Source organism: Dysidea avara, chromosome 1, assembly GCF_963678975.1.
Source record: "Dysidea avara chromosome 1, odDysAvar1.4, whole genome shotgun sequence".
Classification (NCBI taxonomy): Eukaryota; Metazoa; Porifera; class Demospongiae; order Dictyoceratida; family Dysideidae; genus Dysidea; species Dysidea avara.
In genome coordinates, this window is record NC_089272.1 from 40,693,497 (window position 1) to 40,706,057 (window position 12,561).

The window sequence follows — 12,561 nt, forward strand, 5'->3', positions numbered from 1 at the left end:
CCATGACTTATGTTAGGAAATATGGCCACCCTGATTTGTTTGTTACCATGACATGCAATCCCAATAGGCCAGAAATTAAAAACAATCTGTTGCCAGGTCAAAAAACTCAGAATTAGTGGCTCGAGTATTTAGACTCAAACTTAAGAAAATGCTAGAGATGTTAAAAACAGAAATGATTTTTGGAAAACCACAGGCTTCGCTTTACTCAGTAGAATGGCAAAAGCGTGGTTTACCACATGCTCACATCTTGGTGTGGTTGATTCCAGAACATAAGATCACACCAGATAAAATAGATTATGTCGTTTGTGCGGAAATACCTGATCCAGCACTTGACCCCAGATTGTGATGTCCAACATGGGTCATGGACCCTGTGGGAGCATCAATCCATTGTCTCCTTGCATGGAATATGGCCAATGCAGTAAAAAGTATCCTAAACCATTGATATCTGAGACCCAACTAGGTACTGATAGCTACCCACTCTACAGGAGGAGAAGCCCTAAAGATGGTGGACAGGTGAGTACCATCACCATTAATGTGAGAGGCTCTCAGGTAACTGAGGAAATTGACAACAGATAGGTAGTGCCTTACAACAAGTTTTTGTTGCGGGCCTTAAACTGCCACTGAAATGTTGAATTATGCATGTACATCATTTCCATCAAGTATGTACTGAAGTACATGCACAAGGGCTGTGATCAGGCAACCTTTGCACTACGTTCAGACCAGCTGGATGAGATCTCTGAGTATCAGAATGCTTGATACATCAGCAGCAATGAAGCAGCCTAGAGAATACTGGAGTTCCCAATTCACGAGAGATTTCCTCCTGTTCAACAATTAGCTGTGCACTTGGAGAATGGCCAACGAGTTTATTTCACTGAGGACACTGCTAGGGATCAAGCTTCGGGGGGCCCTCCAAAGACCACCTTGACAGAATTCTTTGCTTTATGTCAAATTGACAAATTTGCTAAGACACTGTTGTATGTTGATGTTCCAGAGTACTACACATGGAACAACAAGTCTTGGCAAAGGAGGAAACAAGGAACAGAGGTGGCTGGATACCCTGGTGTTAAGCAAGCTCAAGCCTTGGGTAGGGTCTATACCATCAGCCCACGTCAAGGAGAGTGCTTTTATCTCCGCTTGCTTTTACATAATGTTATGGGTCCTCAGTCATTTGTAGCTCTGAGGACTGTTGATGGTGACCTGTGCAGTTCCTTCTGTGGGGGAGCGTGCCTCAAGTTGGGACTGCTTGAAGATGACAATCAGTATCACTTGGCAAATGGAGGAGGCAATAGTTAGCAACTCACCAGCAAGTATTCGCACTCTCTTTGCAGTGATACTAGCCTGGTGTGAGCCATCCAACCCTGTGGATATATATGACAGTCACAAGGAAGCCATCGCTGAAGACTTCTTACACCAGCAACGTACATGTACCTTACACAGGAATGAGCACTTGGAGGTCAATGATGACATCTTTAACTTGGTACTTAATGACTTGCAGGAGAGAGTGATTTCCATGGGAGGTAGGCGACTATCTGAGTATGGACTACCTCAGCCACAAACCATAGACGGTGACAGGTTTGCAAGGGAATATCGCAGGGAAATAAGTTATGACTGAGGTGAACAGCAAGCCTATGTAGAACGTAATGCTGCTTTACTTACAGCAGACCAGCAAAAAGGGTATGACTGTTTTTGTTCCATGGTTGATGGGAATGAAGGAGATGTGTTATTCTTAGATGCTCCAGGTGGAACAGGTAAGACTTTCTTGATCAACCTTATTCTAGCCAAAATCAGGTCTGAAGTTAAGATAACATTAGCCACTGCATCTAGCGGAATAGCTGCCACACTATTAACTTGAGGACGTACCTTGCATAGCACCTTCAAGATACCACTAGATTTGAATGCTATGGACATTCCAGTCTGTAGCATTAAGAAAGGAACTGTACTCTGCAAGGTCATCCAGGAAGCCAAAGCCATCGTTGTGGACGAGGCTCCTATGACTAACAAATGTGCATTTGAAGCATTGGACTGCACTCTCAGAGACTTGACAGGTAACAACCAGCCAATGGGAGGAATTTGTATGTTGTTGTGTGGTGACTTTAGACAAATCCTTGCAGTTATTCCACGTGGCACCAGAGGTAATATAGTGGATGCCTGTCTGAAGAAGTCGTACATATGGGACAGTGTGGTCGTTAAACATCTACTCACTAATATGAGAGTGTACCTCTGTGGGGATCGAGCAGCTGGACAATTTGCTGACCAGTTGTTAGCCATTGGAGATGGTAAGTTCCCCATTGACAACAACACTACTGATGTTGTCCAGCTGTCTGAGAGTATGGGTACCTTTGTATGTAACATTGATCAGTTAGTTTCTAGAGTTTACCCAGATTTACTCTCAAACTTTACAAACGTCACATGGTTATCAGAACATTGCATTTTGGCTCCTCTGAACAAAACTACCCATACTATCAATACAACCCTAATAGAGCAGTTACCTGGTGAATGTGTACAGTACAAGTCTTTAGATTCTGTGCCTGATGAATCCTAGGTAGTTGAGTTTCCAGTAGAATTTTTGAATTCCCTGGAAGTGTCAGGATTGCCCCCACATTTACTTTCATTGAAACTTTGTGCACCAATTATCATTTATGCTCCTTAGACCCTCCACGAGTCACCAATGGTACTAGGTGTATGATCACTAAACTTTCTGCCAACACAATAGAAGCCAAAATTTCCCATGGTAGGCATACAGGTTATGACATCATCATTCCTCGGATCCCAATTATTCCGAGCAACTCCACATTGCCGTTTGAGTTTAGACGTGTGCAGTTTCCTGTTTCTTTATGCTTTGCAATGTCAATTAACAAAAGCCAGGGCCAAACATTTAAAGCAGTAGGAATAGATATGACTGACAACAGCTTTACACATGGAATGCGTTATGTAACACTGTCTAGAGTAGGTTCCCTAGATTTCCTGACACTATTGGTTAGGGAGGACCGCAAGTAGTGTACAGTGAAGTTTTTGTTTAACTAGCTCTACTATCCATCTACTACTGTTGCTGTCGGTATTGTGGGTCAGCCCATGTGGAAGTGGTGAGGATGTGTCATGGTAAACATGCATCGAAGTTATTCTGTGTACATCTTACTTATGTGACATTTTTTCTTTGCACAGACTGGCAGATTGACACTACTATCAATGGTGCTCTGAAATATTATTAACTACTGATCCTGTGACCAGCTTTGTGTTTAATTTGTATTACTTTGTACCTGGAGCTCACCGAGTCCAGAGTCCTTATGGACTCGATGAGCTCCTGTGTGTACTATCAAAAGACAATCCCTACTATTGTACTTACTAACTAAAACGATGCTATGATCATAGGAAAAAAAAGTGACATTTCCAGACCAAAAAAGTATGGAAATGTACAGGAAATGTCACTGTTGAATTTACTATATCAAACCTGGAGTAAATCTGTATACCGTAAATGTCACATGTTGTGAAATTTCCTAAAACATTGGAAATTCCATGTGTCTGAACATTTCCTCTGCCAAAAAGTTGACATGTTGTTAGATTTCCTACATGTATTCAGAAATTTGACATTTACATGAGATTTCCTAAGTCACGGACACATGGCATGCAGTGACATTTCCTACACTGTTCAGAAATTTGACATTTACATGAGATTTCCTTATTCAACTACAACTAGAATATGCAAACATAGCCTGGTCACCGTGGCAAAGAAGGGACATAAAGAAGTTGGAGAAAATTAATCGAAGATCAGGAGCGGCAAGGTTTGTTACCAATTTCTACTATACCAGTAGTGTATCAAGTATGATCCACCGGCTTGGTTGGCAACAACTTGAAACTCATAGACATAACTCTCGATTGTGCCTCCTTTTTAAGATCATGCACAGTTTAACATGTATCCCACTTAGTGACATCACCTCTTCTAACACCACAACAGCAGAATCTACCATCACAACAAGAGCACACGTGAATAGTGTTCCAGTTCCATTTGCAAGAACTGACACATACCAGTATTCAGTTGGACCTAATGCTTGTAGGATGTGGAACAATTTACCCTACTAATTATCAAAGAAATCAACTCTATTGAACAATTCAAGAACCAAATCACCAATATTAATTGTAATGTATAAATGTTATTCCTCCCTGTATATAGTCTTCGCTTGCGATATTTTCATAGTAACAATAAATAAATAGTGGCTTGAAAAGCAGCCGATCTTTATAATGAAATAATGGAAATGGACCGCCCACCCACATGCAAATATGCTTGAGTCCAGAACAGGAAACAGAATTTATTTGGAGTGGCCTGAACTTGTTCTGGCTTTAGAAGCAGCTGATAAAAGTGCTCAAGATTTACAAGTCAAATCCTACAGTGTCAACTTCGTGAAACTGCCTAGTAAAGACAAATGTTCAGAAGCTGTTGTTTGCCACAGATGTGGAGGCCCTCACAAGGCTCCTGGATGTTCCTTCCAGAAGGCTAAGTGCCACAAGTAGGCCACATTGCTAAGGTGTGTCATTCCAAGGCCAAACCTTCAAAGCTCACATTAGATAAAGCTCCTGAACAGCAGCATTCACTCCAGCTAGATGAGCAGTCTTCAGATTCTGAGCCTGAATTTCCAGTGTATGGAATGCACCATGTCACTGGTAGTCATTCAAACCCGATCATTGCTACCATTGAGATAAATAATTCCAATCTACGAATGGAAATTGACACAGGAGCATCCAGATCCATTGTTGGTGAGGATACTTTCAAACAGTTATAACCTGAAGAACTATGACCAACCATAACTCTAGTCAAGGTGAAGTTAAGAACATACACTGGTGAGCTGATTCCTGTTTTAGGTGTGGCTACAGTAACTGTTAATCACAGTGTAAAGTGCTTGAGTTATTAGTTGCTGCAGGTGCTGGACCTAGCTTGATTGGTCGTGACTGGCTTAATGAACTGAAACTTGACTGGACTACTATCAAGCTGCAGTCACTCCTCCAGCAATATTCAACTGTGTTCAACGATGAGACTGGGAAATTCCAAGGAGTAGCAACCAATATTCCTGTCAATCCAGCTGTACTACCAAGAGTCTATACAATCCTACATTTTAAAGTAGAGATAGATCTGAAGAGACTACAACAGACTGACAGCCTTATGCCAATTCAATATTCTGATTGGGCAACTCCAATTGTGCAATTATCAAGAGTTGTGTTGTTCCACAAGCAGGACATAAGGGTCTGTGGAGCAATTACTTGATGGTCAACCCAGTACTTCAAGAATAAACAGAAGCTTTGCATGGCGGCCACCAGATGGATGATGATTTTCCAGACAGTTTGACGGAGTGATATGCGGTATCTTAAGTGGGAAGGAGTGTGACAGACTAATAATTAGTGACATTCCTTAGTGATTAGATGCATTGTTTGTACAGGCTTTCTTAGTCACATGTTTATGTACTTTGTTAAATATATTTGTGTGTTTTTGTGTAACCTGTTTTCCCTCCTTTGATTTTGTAATTAATTGCCCTTGTACTTATTTTCTCATGTGTGTTTTGTACTATTTAATTATCCTTTGTTCTGAACCTGTGGTTTTATGTATGTGTATAAATACTGTGTGCTAGTTGCACTTTTTCAGCCGCTGCTGTCTTAAAGTTATTGTCAAGTTACGACAACTATACAAGCAAGTGTTAATTTTGCACTATACACTCTAAAAAGAGTGAGGTATTAAAGGTGTGTTCAGCATTCATACGGATGTAGCTAGCTATGTGAGAGAACCATCATTAATAAGATTTCAGTTATTTATTATCAATTTTGTCACTTACTGGGTAGTACAAAAGCAAAGGACAAGCCTGCAAGCGTACTTCCCACAAAACACAGTAACACTGAACATTACAAAAACAATGAGGACTAAAAGGACAAAACAACAGGATTGTACAAAAACAAAACAAACCTTAATATGAATACACAACAATGCACCTTACTTCTACCCTCTGTGCATTGAGACCCTGGGTGTTCAAGGATCGTGTGCACGTTCGTTAATTGTTGGTGCGGTGGATAGGTTGCCGGGTAATGAAGCAGTCTGGAAATAGTAGGACCACTCAATTTTTTATTCAGAAGGTTGCTATTGATGGTAATGCTACATTGGTAATGGCAACAATTCCATCGTCACAAGATTGAGCTGAGTTTGCTTCTCTGCCCACAGTTTGCAAAGACTTTCTTTTTATTTAATTGAAATGCTGTATTTGAAATGAGCTACGTAATTATAGTATGATATAATCACAATAGATCAGAGAAAATGATGGACTGGAGGGCTGAATAGAATGGGTGACTTTTTAATGTGCAAAATGACATGAGGTATGGTGTTCCACACGCAAACAGGCTGTTGACAAAGAAAGAATAACAGAAAGAATTAATAGAAGAAGCAACAGGCCAAATAGATAGAGGATGTGATCTTGTAGGAACTTGAGACAACTGAAAATGTTTACAACAATGATGACGGGTTCCTGTGGTGAAGGCTAATATCATAAATAGCAAAATTAATGGAGAAATAGATATGGCATTGTTGGATAGAAGGCCAGTTTAACTCTTGTATGCAGACATCAGAAGACCTGTTCCAACAATATGATGAAGGAATCCACCTGCTGTTGGAAACCAAACGGGCAGCTCTTCACTGTATAGTTTCTAAAACATTAATGTTATGGCAGTATGATCATGAGGATGCCAAACAGGATAGGCACAGGGCGGACAATGCATCTGTAAGCAGTATAATATAGATTATCCACACAAAAACAGCCAAGCTGTGGGAATGTTTGTTGGATATCACAATGGATTTAGATGCAAGAGCCACTTTTTGGCCCACTGAGCTATGTTTGATAGTCAAGCTGAATCATAAATATGATTCACTTATAATACTGTGATATTTTTGTGAAAACAAAAATACAAGGTCAAGGAATTACTGTAACATTAAAATTAAAGTGCAGCTGGGAAATTGCTTAATGTTAAATAAACCCAATAAGCTACATAACCCAATAACCTACATTCATTTGTCTGTTGTGCTTTTGCTATTAGTCTATTTTCTTGTTATAATAGTAACATCTGAAACTGTGTAGTATATACAAGTAAACAAAACATGAAACTTGTACAGCAAGCAAGGCACCATAGACTTATGCACACCTTTACGTTATGTATAATAATATTATCTGGGTTCAAATATCATATACTACATGTAGATTCCACGTTCAGGAAATTAGTTTTCACTTGATACTCAGACACATCTATTAATAAAAAATTTTCTATGTACACCAGTATAGTACTCAACTCCACATGTAATTTCACAGATATAGAGTAACAAATTGCTGTGGTTACTACCAGCAGTTTGAATAATATAAAAATCCTAATTACCTTAGCAGTTAGCAACAGAATTCTCTGATGCATTTATTCACACAAAACTCCCACACAGTAAAATCCAAATTTTCTTACCATGTATCGTGGCTACCTATTATAGCAAATCATTTACAAAAATAATAATGAACAGATGACCTACAATGTGCGTGCGTGCGTGCGTGCGTGCGTGCGTGCGTGCGTGCGTGCGTGCGTGCGTGCGTGCGTGCGTGCGTGCGTGCGTGCGTGCGTGCGTGCGTGCGTGCGTGCGTGCGTGCGTGCGTGCGTGCGTGCGTGCGTGCGTGCGTGCGTGCGTGCGTGCGTGCGTGCGTGCGTGTGCACGTGGTGTATGTGTGTTACTAATCGGGTAACCTGAACACTCAACAGCAGAAAGTGACTGTTTCATTAGAGTATTTTGCTACCAAAAGTATGCTCTATTAGAGTAAAATCAAGAGTTCATAATATATAACTAAATATATATATTATGAACTCTTGGTAAAATGTACAATTAAAACTTTATACTGATCGCTTTCAGGGGCGGATCTAGGATTTATAAAGGGGGGGGGGGGGGGGCTAACTCAAGGTACTAATCTCTTGGGTGGAGGTGTGCTAAGAGGGCCTGGGGGCATCGTTTGTAAAATAGATGCTAAAATACTGCCATTTGGAGACATTTCTACATAAATGCATATTTCTGCCTGTAGATATCTTATATACTGCCTTTATATATATGGCTCTCTGCAGCCTTTGCTAACGGAAAGGTTTGGGTAGGTTCAGACAACCAAGTACATGATGCACCCTATCACAATTGCATGTATGATAGAATAATAATGTTGAAACTGAAATTTGAATGATACGAGATTGAACCTGAGAGCATTTTCAATGGAAATTGTGTACCTGAATTAAGTGTACCGGTACCGGTAATAACTACACAAGTAGATGAACAAGCCTTTTAAACAGACCAATGCACTTCATTGTATGTATAGGCACAGGCAGATTTGGAAAAATTCCATAACAGAACCAAGTTTTTTGCTTACACTGAATGTTCTATTAGAGTAGTTAGGTGATTGTTCTATTAGAGTATCTCGATCTTGTACATCTCCAATGCTGATCCGGGTCCTTGTTGCATAACCTTTAGCATAAATCCATGCCTTGGAAAGATGTTTATAAGGTGGATTTATGAGTATTTATATTATTAGTGATCATATAATTATGCTAAGGCAAAATTTCATTATAATCCTCAGCATATTGATCAAATAAAGCCTAAAAGTGAAGGGGGGGGGGGGGCTTCAGCCCCCAAAGCCCACCCCCTAGATCCGCCCCTGGCTTTCTGATAACTATTGTGACCAAATTATTTTCCATACTCAGACACATCTGTTAATATAATGCTCTAATAGAACAGTCAAATATTTTTGGGTAAACCAAAATTCCAATTGTATTGTGAGCAACATAACCATTAACAATAATATGTATTATAAATCAGAAAAGGCATATACCTGATTAAATCTTATTTGATAATGGGACAAGTTTTGTGGCTCCCAGCAAAGAACTGTGTGAGTTAATTTGTAAAGATTTAAAAGTACATCACAACATGTGATCCGCCACATTTCAGTAGTGTCTTTGAAATTATGATTATGACAGCAACAAAAAGAGCAGTTACAGCCATACTGAGCAAAGCAAATGTAGATGATGAAGAGCTGTTAACAGCATTTTGTGGAGCTGAAGTGTTGAAAAGTTAACTTATCAGTCTACAAATATAATGATACTCAGCCACTAACACCAACCATTTTTCGTGGTCAAATGGGAGGTCAGTTTGAACCAGAAGTGATAATTAAGATTGGTTGTAACCCTAAAAGATGGCTGCAGTGAATTCAACAGTTGGTCCAACACTTCTGGCACTAATTATTGATAGAATAGACTCTACCTAGGCACAAATAGCTTATTATACAAAGATTTAAAGCTTGAAGATTGTGTTTTATGATTACACCTAGCACTCCTTGTGTATACAGTGGCAGAGCGATAAAGGAAAAGCCAACCACATAAGATCTGCGAAACTTCAAGTTGGCAATGGGTTGTTTGTCACTGATGTTAGAATAAATCTCAAATCTAGCCGGATAGTTTAAATAATGAACATTGATTTTAATCATTAAACGTGTCATGTAGACTGTGCTGACTCTTAGCATCTAAGTTGTACACAGGGATCCCAGTACTAGTTCAATGGGTAGGTGTAACTGACAGCCAAAGGCTTTGCTTTATGTACATGTGTGTGTGTGTGTGCGTGCGTGCGTGCGTGCGTGCGTGCGTGCGTGCGTGCGTGCGTGCGTGCGTGTGTGTGTGTGCATGTGTGTGTTACTAATCCTTCAACTCTGGTAGCCTGAACACTCAACAGCAGAAAGTGACTGTTTAATTAGAGTGTTTTGCTACCGACAGTAAGTTCTATAGTTAAAACTTCTCTACATCAATTGCTTTCTGGATCAGTTATTGTGATCTTTTTAAATAGGTAGCAGGTTTGTAATTTAATTACACGTGTTTAGATTAATTAACCACACTTTACCAACTTACCAACACCAGTGCCATTCTGATATGATAAGTAGTTTAAAAGATATTCTGATATGATAAGGAATTTGGAAGATAAAAATAATTATATTCGTGATTGTGCATAAGCATAATTTTAAAATGGCTATGATGTGTTTATTATAGTATGTTTCTGGAGCTCAAGTCACCACTGTGTCTGGGGTATATTCCTGCATTCTTCATGTTTTATATAGTTATATGTTTCTGTCTCCCAGTATTCACAGGCTTTTCCTTCTCACAGGTCCCTAGTGAGATAGCATTCACAGAACAGAATAAAGAGAATTATTGTGACTAGCTTAGGCACCAACCTAATATGCGTAACATAACTTTTAAATCAAAACTTTTAGTACACATAATCATGGCAGCAGTTGTATTTTTTTATTTCACTATTTTCCTACAGACACCAGTGTTCAATGAAGGAAATTTTATTGTGACTTCTTTCTGTGCAGAAGAGCTTCTCCAAAATATAATGTGAACATTGGTCTATTAAGCCTGAAAGAATGCCTATTATGATAGTATTATGCCAGCATTATGCTTGATGCTTCTGCCTACCTATTATGCCAAATATAATATTCTGTTGGAATGATAGACTCAAACCTATTAAGAGAGGTTTCACTGTAACAATAAAATTTTATTCATGGTCAACGAAGCATGTATAATGAATGAGCCTAACTAGTAAAGTAGATAAAAAAACAAAACAAAGGCTATTGAATTAACTACGCTTGTCTGAAGGTATCAAGCAAGCATGCAGTTATAGTTAGTCAATTTTGCATATGGCAACTTACTGTATCTGAAGCATTTTGGATGCTCTAAAGGGCTTGATTCTACCTAATCAATACTGCCACAATGCCATGAAAGTATTGTGAGATTGGTTTCTGCTCAATATTTTTTTTTGTGAGAAGGTACAAACTTCCTTGATTCTTAATAAACAGTATACTAGCTACCACACTGTATGATTATAAACTGCATGCATGATGACTAGTATAAGGAAGTGTAAGCCATGCCGTTCAAAGTCATTTATGATCAATAACTAGTTTATAAACCATCAGATGTATGTAGTGTATTATAGTTTTGCTGTATGTGCCTCAGAATTGGATGTGTGTACAACACAGAAAATTAATGGACAAATCATTTTCATTGCAAAGAAGTAGTGACTATATTCAGTTTGATGCTTCATTTAGAACAGCAGTGAAACCTAGTCACTACTGATAACCTAATAGCAATATGGGTCAGACCAGCCAGATTTATAGTAACATGTTGTATGGGTTCTAGTTATCTGTACTACTGAATAGATTTTATCCTCATACATATAATAGCTCCAAGCTCCAAGTATGATGACAAACACACGTATAGCATAGATAACTGGTTTTATAATGACAGTTTCAGGAATCATTCGATTTCTCTCAACATCAACAGATAGAAAATGTTTGCTATCGGTATGATATCAGAGCTGATTATTGTCAACAGACAGTGTGGAAATAATCTTAGGCCACTCCAAACAAATTGTCTGTTTCCTATCCTGTATCCAGGCATACTTGCATGTGGGTGGGCAGTTCATTTCCATTTTTTAAACCATCAACTTTGATGAAGTGATTATATAAAACCTCGGTCACATGTGACTACATATGAGGCAAAAGCTATTGCAGGCATGGCAAGGAAATATGCAAAAAATCCAAAAAAAAACTAATCAAATTACAACAGGCCAATATTCGTTGAGAAGCATTGATGGAAATTACTGCTACTTTATCTAGTACTTGATGGTAATGAGAGAATGGTTGGTTCTTAACCTTCTGCATAATAGAACAGACACCACATGGTAGGGAGAATTTTCCTGTGTACAGTGGTAACAGGCCATGGGAAGGGAATTATATTATGCAGTATGATTATGGGTTTCAGCAGTGACATTGCTGATGTGAAATAACATGAAACTTAAGTTTAGGTTTACATGTCAATGGAGCAAATCTTCAGATGTTCACCTTCAAGAACTACAATGGCCTACCCTTGTATCATGTAGAAACTACTTGAGTGTATCGATGCATGATGTATGTCATCATGCATGATTGATACAGTTCTGTGGACTACTGTACTTTCAACTCCTCTTGCACTCATGCTCATTCCATATGTCTTGTCCCACCACAATTTGCAATAAAATTCTCTTTTTCGTGAACACAGTATTCTTATGGGACACTGTTCTGGCTTCTGTTTTTATGCTCAGTCCTCTGAAATTTTGACCTGCTGTTTAGCTATCCATTGTTTTGTCATTGTTAACTTCAGTAATGTGTATTTGTTCAATAATTGTAATTTATTTTGTAACTGTAACTGTACCGTTAATATTTAGATATTTTTGTATTTATTGTGTTTTGTGTCTTGGGAAGCACCCTTGTAGCACCCTTGTACAGGCTTTACCTTTTGGTGTCACCCTGTTAATATTTTTGTTATTATCTACTTTAACAGCTGTCTTTTGACAAATCAGATAAATACTAAATACTACTATGTCATCATAAACAAACACTTAATGCCGAAATTTGTAGGCACCACTCTCTTATAGCTATTTTACCTAGTTATTATGCTATGCTTCAGTGTTCAAAAATTCAACTTCTTAGCTAACTATCAACG